This window comes from Mytilus californianus, unplaced genomic scaffold (genome assembly GCF_021869535.1).
Source record: "Mytilus californianus isolate M0D057914Y unplaced genomic scaffold, xbMytCali1.0.p SCAF_3, whole genome shotgun sequence".
NCBI lineage: Eukaryota > Metazoa > Mollusca > Bivalvia > Mytilida > Mytilidae > Mytilus > Mytilus californianus.
The window spans coordinates 92,611,677-92,619,732 of record NW_026262679.1 but is presented as its reverse complement, the minus strand read 5'-3'; the positions used below and the strand labels follow the sequence as shown (position 1 = coordinate 92,619,732).

Sequence of the window (8,056 nt, the reverse complement as noted above, 5' to 3'; positions counted from 1 at the left end):
GATATGACTTTAATTTCAATTTTATTGACTCTTTATCTCTATATTTGTAGAAGACACAATTTATTCATGACTATACCATGAGTATTCAGCACAAATTCATGTCTAAATGCAGTATTTATCAATCAATGTTAGTACGACTGAAAGGAAGAGGTATAATTGTATTTAACTATGCTTCCAAATTTAAGAAATGGTTGATTTATTTTAAACAATTCAATTTTGCTGTGCTAGTCTTGAAAATTAAGGATACATTTAGAAACAGACTGTCAACAAGATTAATTGATTTTTAATTTTTAATTTCATACCATCACCAACATGTTACTGACTAAATGTATCATACAAAAGCCTATCACTACTGGTACTGTGTTGATGGTGATGTGATGGCTGTGGAGTCATAACAAGCTGAAATTAAGGTCAAGGGGAGGTAATACCCCTGTTTAACTCCTCATACTAGAAGTTCCTTCAGTGTAGGCAATAACTAGACTTTTTTTAATTAATATGTCTTATTATGTGTGTATAAGTATTTATATATCAGATATCTGCTTACTAGTCTATTGCTATTATATAGAGCTTTGTAAATAAAAATCACTAAGCAGAAATCTAGATAATAGTTTTAAAGCATAGAAGAAATTGTGGGTTACAACCAACTTTTTTTCAAAATATTGGATATGTTTTAACACACATTAGCTGGTACTTAATACATTATGTTATAATAATCTAGTAAATCATCATGATCGGAAAAAAGAAATTATTGTGAGAAAAGAAATAAACATTTTTGTGATAAACTATATTATTCAGTATTGTGAATGAAGCAGAAGCGGACAGTGGATTTTGATAGCATAAAAACCAATGTTGAAAAACACTTAAAAGCAGTAAGGAATCAATAGCAGCTCCAAGGAAGATGGTTAAATAGATCTTCAACCAATGAAATCGGACAAGTTTATTTAAGCCATAGTTTTTATAGATTCTATAGAAATCAACATGTACCTTAAAGTACACAAGACGAAAAACACTAAATATTTTTATCTTTCTCATTCATAACACCAATAATGAGTGCATTTACCATTTTCATATATTTTATAAGTTACGAGGTATATGAAAAAAATTATATCAAATTATTTTTATCATTAAGGGGAGACAAGAACAACAAACAAACAATAATGTTTCATTCAATGGGAGATTACTCAGATAATTTGTGTGCAGTTGGAATTAAAATCAAACCTTTTTCCAGCTGTTAAATTCCTATACAGACAGGACTGATGCTATGTGATTGGGTAGTAAGAAACAGAAAAACTTTTATAAAGTTTAAGGATGATAGTTTAGTTAAATTGGAAAAATTTATAATTTGTGTCAATTTTAATTCCTTTTAGGTTATTTCTGGGACATGTTTCATGGTATTGGGAGTAAGGCTTGGTAGCCTACTACAGCTAAGATATAAGTAGGTTTATAATTCCTTTATTGAAACAATTGATATGTTAGAGAAATTGTGTGACCTGAGGATTGAAAAAAATATGTACTCAGAATCGTTATAGGTTACAATAAACCTTTATAAATATAAGGAGATGTGGTATGATTGCCAATGAGACAACTATCCACCAAAGTTTAAATGAAATAGATGTAATAAATTATAGGCAACCAAATGGCTTCAACAATGAGAAAAACCCATACCGTAGTCTGCTGTAAAAGGCCTGACATGAAAAAATGTGAATCAATTCAATAGAGGAAACTAATGGCCTAATTTATAACAACAATTTACGAAAAACAAATATGACAGATATGAACCAAATACAACTACTAAACTACAGGCTCCTGACTTTGGGACACGCACATAAAGAATGTGGCGATGTAAAACATGTTTGTGAGCATTCAACCCTACCCTAACCTGGGACAATGGTGTTGCAGCACAACAGAAGAACAAACTGTAAATATAAGTTGCAGTTGGCTTAACTCAATAGATCGGTAGGAGGCACAAAAACAATTAACATAAAAACTATAGACACAAAAAGAAGTCATGTTTTCCCAAACTGAAGTATCATTATTAAGCACACCATTTGATTTTCTGGGGGTGTGGCCTAGGACTTTATATGAAGCCAGATTTTTAAGCAAGACAATTTTTTTTTTTAAATCATATCATACTTGCTAAAAATGTAGCCAGAATTTTTTTTTTTGCAACTGAATAAGTCTAGATTACATTTTTTTTTATCAAAATGGAGGCAAGATTATTTTTTCCAGCCGTTTAATTCTGAGCAAGGTTTCGATCTAAAAATCCACTTTCTAAAGTCTGTATCTCAGAGAGCTACTATTGTCGCTTATTGGGAAATTAATTGTATTTTGCAATCTATATGACTAAATGTGAAGAACCCAATTGATTACATGGAAGTTTTAAACTTTTGTGTTCTTGGGTTGCTGTAAAATTGATGTTTCCTTCACATCTCCTTTTACTGAAGTCATTTATAGCCTATTTCTATATATACATACGATATACCAATTGAAGTTCTTCTTAACAATTTTGAATGTTTAAACATAACATTTTTCAGGTTAGCTTTCAGTTTGTTTGTAAGGATTGAGACTGGAAATGGCAATTGGAGCAGACTTTTAAGGTAAGATTTTAACACTACATACATTTATGAATTTCGGATCTCAGATCATGTTAATGACCTATATTATTGTATCATATTCATATCAAAATCTTATTATACCCCATATGTAGGGTATAATGTTTTTGACCCATCCGTCAGTCATTCCTGTTCTTGTCATTGCAACTCCTCTGAAATCACACAACAGAAACTTTTGTGTAAGGACATACTATGTAGATGTGCATATTGACAGGAAATTATGATTCAATTTTTTTTTCTAGGAGTGATGCCCCTTTGAACTTAGAATTTTGGCCGATACTGCTGTAAAAGTTTGTCATTGCAACTCCTCTGAAGCTGCACAACAGATTTTCATGAAACTAGTTAATGAGGAAACACTATGTTGATGTGCATATCGACAGGAAATTATGATTCAATTTTTTATACGACCGCAAAAAAATTTTGTGGTCATATATTGGTATGACGTTGGCGTCGTCGTCCGAAGACACATTGGTTTTCGCACTCTAACTTTAGTTTAAGTGAATGGATCTTAATGAAATTTTACCATAAGGTTCAATACCACAAAAGGAAGGTTGGGATTGATTTTGGGAGTTATGGTACCAACAGCTAAGGAATTAGGGGCCAAAAAGGGGCTAAAAATAAGCATTTTTGTAACTTCCAGACATAACTTGTGTGTCAGTGTATGGATCTCTCTGATATTGTACTACAAGGTTCCATATCACAAAGGGAATGCTGGGATTGATTTTAGGGGTAAGTGCCTCAAAATTTTAGGAATTAGGGGCCAAAAAAGGGGCAAAAAACAAGCATTTTTCTAGTTTTAGGACAATAACTTGTGTGTAAGTGTATGGATCTTTCTGAAATTATACTACAAGGTTCCATATCACAAAGGGAAAGCTGGAATTGAGTTTTGGGGTAATTGCCCAAAACGTTTAGGAATAAGGGGCCAAAAAGGGGAAAAAAATAAGCATTTTTCTAGTTTCCAGACAATAACTTGTGTTCAAGTGTAAGGATCTCTCTGAAATTGTACTGCAAGGTACCATACCACAAAGCGAAGGCTGGGATTGATTTAGGGGGTAATTGCCTCAAAATTTTAGGAATTAGGGGCCAGAAAAGGGGTAAAAAACAAGCATTTTTCTAGTTTCAGGACAATAACTTGTGTGTAAGTGTATGGATCTTTATGAAATTGTACTACAAGGTTCCATATCACAAAGGGAAAGCTGGGTTTGAGTTTGGGGGTAATTGCCTTAAACATTTAGGAATTTGGGGCCAAAAAGGGGCCTAAAAACAAGCATTTTTCTAGTTTCCAGACAATAACTTGTGTTCAAGTGTATGGATCTCTCTGAAATTGTACTGCAAGGTACCATACCTCAAAGGGAAGGCTGGGATTGAGTTTGGGGGTGATGAATCATAAGGGGGTTCAAAAAATTTGGGGGAGGGATTTTTTTTTCCTTTTTTTTTCTTTAAAATTTTCCATTTAAATTGGTTATTTCTGATTTTTTATAAAAGCAAATAATAATGATATGGTTTGAATAGGTAAATTAACAAATTTTAGGTTCTTAGACCACATTCATTCTGTGTCAGAAACCTATGCAGTGTCAAATATTTAATCACAATCCAACTTCAGTGCTGTATCAAGCTTGAATGTTGTGTCCATACTTGCCCCAACTGTTCAGGGTTCGACCTCTGCTGTCATAACAAGCTGCCCCCAGCGGAGCATTTTATTTCTAGGAGTTATGCCCCTTTGAACTTAGAATTTTGGCCTATACTGCTGTAACAGTTGTCATTGCTTCTCCTTTGAAACTGAGCAACAGAATTTCATGAAACTTGTAGTTAATGAGGACATAATATGTAGATGTGCATATCAGCAAGAAATTTTTATCAGTTGACTTTTTTTGAGTTGTTAGTGTCTAAACGTGGGAATCGTGTGAGATTTTGTTGTAACAGTGACAATTTGGGGGCTTGGGGTATGTGAGCGTGTTCACAAAGGTTCCTTTATTGTATTTATAACTGCCTTGGTGGTCTCATGGTAGTTTCTTTGCCTTGAGTGCTGGAGGTCGTGATTCAATCCTCAACTGGGTCAAACCAAAGACTTGAAAATTGGTATTTGCAGCTTCTCCACTCATCATTTAGGAGTAAGAGCAAAGACTGGTCCAAATAAAGTGTCCAGGGAGGGTGACATGTCTTCTTGTGGACTAGCATGTCGATCTAGTACAAAGCACTGTTTTCATATTAACATCGCACTTGCATGTTTTTGTCCTGAATATGCATTTAATTTGCCACTGGACATTAAACAGCCATCCATCCATCTTATATTTAAATGTTAATAATAATAATTCTGTATAAAAAATCTGAAGAGAGGTGTCAAGATAAATAAGTACTGGAAAACAATTTATTTTCTAAAGTTTGCTATTACATTATTTATTTTATCAAAATATTTTCCCATTTATTTCTTGCTTATAAATCTATATAATTAAAAAATGAAGTTTTGCACATAATCGTTAAGAGACACTATTATTGTAATTCCCACTTCACTATAATTTTGCTGTAAATATTTTTAACAGTTTATGACAAATGAATTAAAAAGAGTCTATGTCTTTTTCAGGATTGTATTTATAAAATAATGTTATATTCTCACAGCTATAATGTCACATAGCTGTGAAAATATAACAGATCAATTGAAGCACCGATAGGTTTCTTTAACAAGTATGTGTTATTAATATACTGTTTTTGTCGAGCCTTCGACTTTAGTCGAAAAAGCGAGACATAGCGATCCTACATTCCGTCGGTGTTGTCGGCGGCGGCCACAAATATTCACTCTGTGGTTATAAGTTTTATAATTTTAATAACTTTCTTAAACTATCCTGGATTTCTACCAAACTTGGACAGAAGCATGTTTATGATCATAAGATAGTATCCAGAAGTAAATTTTGTAAAAATAAAATTCCATTTTTTCCGTATTTTACTTATAAATGGACTTAGTTTTTCTGCCCGGAAATATTACATTCACTCTGTGGTTAAAGTTTTTAAAATTTTAATAACTTTCTTAAACTATCCTGGGTTTCTACCAAACTTGGACAGAAGCTTGTTTATGATCATAAGATAGTATCCAGAAGTAAATTTTGTAAAAAAAAAAATCCATTTTTTCCTTAGATTTTCTGCCAGGAAACAACACATTCACTCTGTGGTTAAAGTTTTTAAAATTTTAATTACTTTCTTATACTATTTTGGATTTGTACCAAACTTGGACAGAAGCTTGTTTATGATCAAAAGCTAGAATCTAGAAGGAAATTTTGTAAAAAAATAAATCCATTTTTTCCGTATTTTACTTTTAAATGGACTTAGATTTTCTGCCAGGAAACAACACATTCACTCTGTGGTTAAAGTTTTTAAAATTTTAATAACTTTCTTATACTATTTTGGATTTGTACCAAACTTGGACAGAAGCTTGTTTATGATCTAATGCTAGTATCTAGAAGGAAATTTTGTTTTCTTCCAGTTAACATTACATTCAGTCTGAAGTTTAAGTTTTTAAACATTTATTAGATTCATAAACTATCCTGGATTTTTACCAAACTTGGACAGAAGCTTCTTACAATCTAAAGATAGTATCAAGAGGAATATTTTTATTGATTTACTTCCTCATTTTTGTTGAGCCTGCGATTAACAGAAAAAGTAGGCGAGACACTGGGTTCCGCGGAACCCTTACAAATTTTTTTTAAAGAAATCTATCATGCTTGGATTGATCTGTAAAAGGAATATTTCAAACAAGTATATTTTTTTTATTATTTGTTTATAGGCTGGTGTAATGACAATGATTTCATGGTGTTGGGAGTAAGAATTGGAGATCTGATACTGCTAACATGTTGGTAGGTATGCAAACTTTTTTATCTAAAAGTGTATGATGTCAATTTAATAATGGGACAGGTATCAGAAAAGATTAAATTACATGGAGATATTCAGCTCCAGAGGAAAGAGGGTACATAATTGTCCAAAATAGTAAAAATACTGCTAAACTTAGAAAGAGAAATTGTTTTTGACGTTTTTTCTATTTGTCAAGTTTTAAACTGAATACCCAGGATTTCGTGAGTAATAGTGAACCACAAATTTAAATGTTCAACAAAGTACCAATTTTCTATCAACTTTCAATCAAATATCCACAGAATCCAATTTTTCCTTAATCCTCATGAAATTAAATGAATCCACAGTAGATTATTTTGAAGAGTTTAAATAACTGATTTCACTTTGTATTACAGGTTAGCATCACAGCTTGTCCTTAGGGATACAGACTGGGGTAGCATTTGGATCTGTTTCAAGGTGAGAATATATTTATTCGTCCACATACAAATTTAATTAATTGATGTAATCTTATGGACAGTTTATATTTCTATAAATCTTTATTGTTTGCAATTATATTTCATCTTTATATTTTCTACTGTAACCTTAATAGATGTAAATCAGATGTTTTTATAGTACAGAAGGTTTATAGTCCTTTTTAACTTCTTTCTCTTATTTCATCTTTCAATTTTTACCTAATGACCATGTACTGAATCAAAAAGAGAATTATTGTTTTTATGATAATAAAGAATTGTGTTTACTTGAAAAGGGGAGATAACCTCACAATCATTTGCAATGAAATGGCAAGTGCTGTCACAAAGATGAGATGTCTTAATTATATTAAACTTTGCATCTTATTCAGTTCTGTAATTCTTTCAATACAAATTTCCAAAGAATTCATTTCTTCAGTCAATATATGCAGAAAACAAAGTAAATGTCATAAAACTTGAACCAAACAATGAAAGTTGATCAAAATAGACAGAATAATTTTATCATGTATGTAAATTTTTCAAATTTTCAGCTTAATAGCTTTTGCGCTTGTCTGACACTCAATGAATGATTAATGCGATATCAGTAATAGTGATTTTAATACCTTGAAAATCAAAATTGGTATATTAAGATGGCTTTCCATTTCATAACAAATTTAGCTGCATGATTTCTATTGCAATATTTTTTGGTAAATCATTAGATTTTGAATAGAAAACAAGTATTTTTACATACAACAATATCTGTCTATTTAAAAGGAAAATTGCTACTCAAATATTTAAACATTACCTAATTCATATATTTTGATGTTACTTAATTACTATGAATTGTCAACAAATGAAATATAATTTTATTTCTTTTACAGGTGTGTTCCTGCTGCTGCCTTGTGTGGTCAATCAAGTGGACAATAATAATCATGCAAACCACATATATATTGCTTTTTTGTTTAATAAAATCCTTAAATGATAATTCTGAGAGCCAAATGATAATTTTTTTAATGCTGTTATTTTTTTCCAATTGCTGTAAATTCACAATTTTTTTTAAATGCTGTTATTTATTTTCCATTTACTGTAAATTCACAAATTTTGGTTTTTTAATGCTGTTATTTATTTTCCAATTACTGAAAATTAACAGATTTTTGATAA

The 8,056-nt window shown here is 31.3% G+C and overlaps 1 long non-coding RNA gene across 1 annotated transcript; it reads left to right on the top strand.

Annotated features, from left to right (window-relative positions):
- The first annotated feature begins 811 nt into the window (after positions 1-811).
- LOC127735458 (uncharacterized) lies at positions 812-7,950 on the top strand. Its single transcript, XR_007998423.1, has 5 exons — positions 812-1,435; positions 2,535-2,597; positions 6,388-6,457; positions 6,845-6,905; positions 7,777-7,950. It is a non-coding gene; the product is annotated as an uncharacterized LOC127735458 (long non-coding RNA).
- Positions 7,951-8,056: the final 106 nt, after the last annotated feature.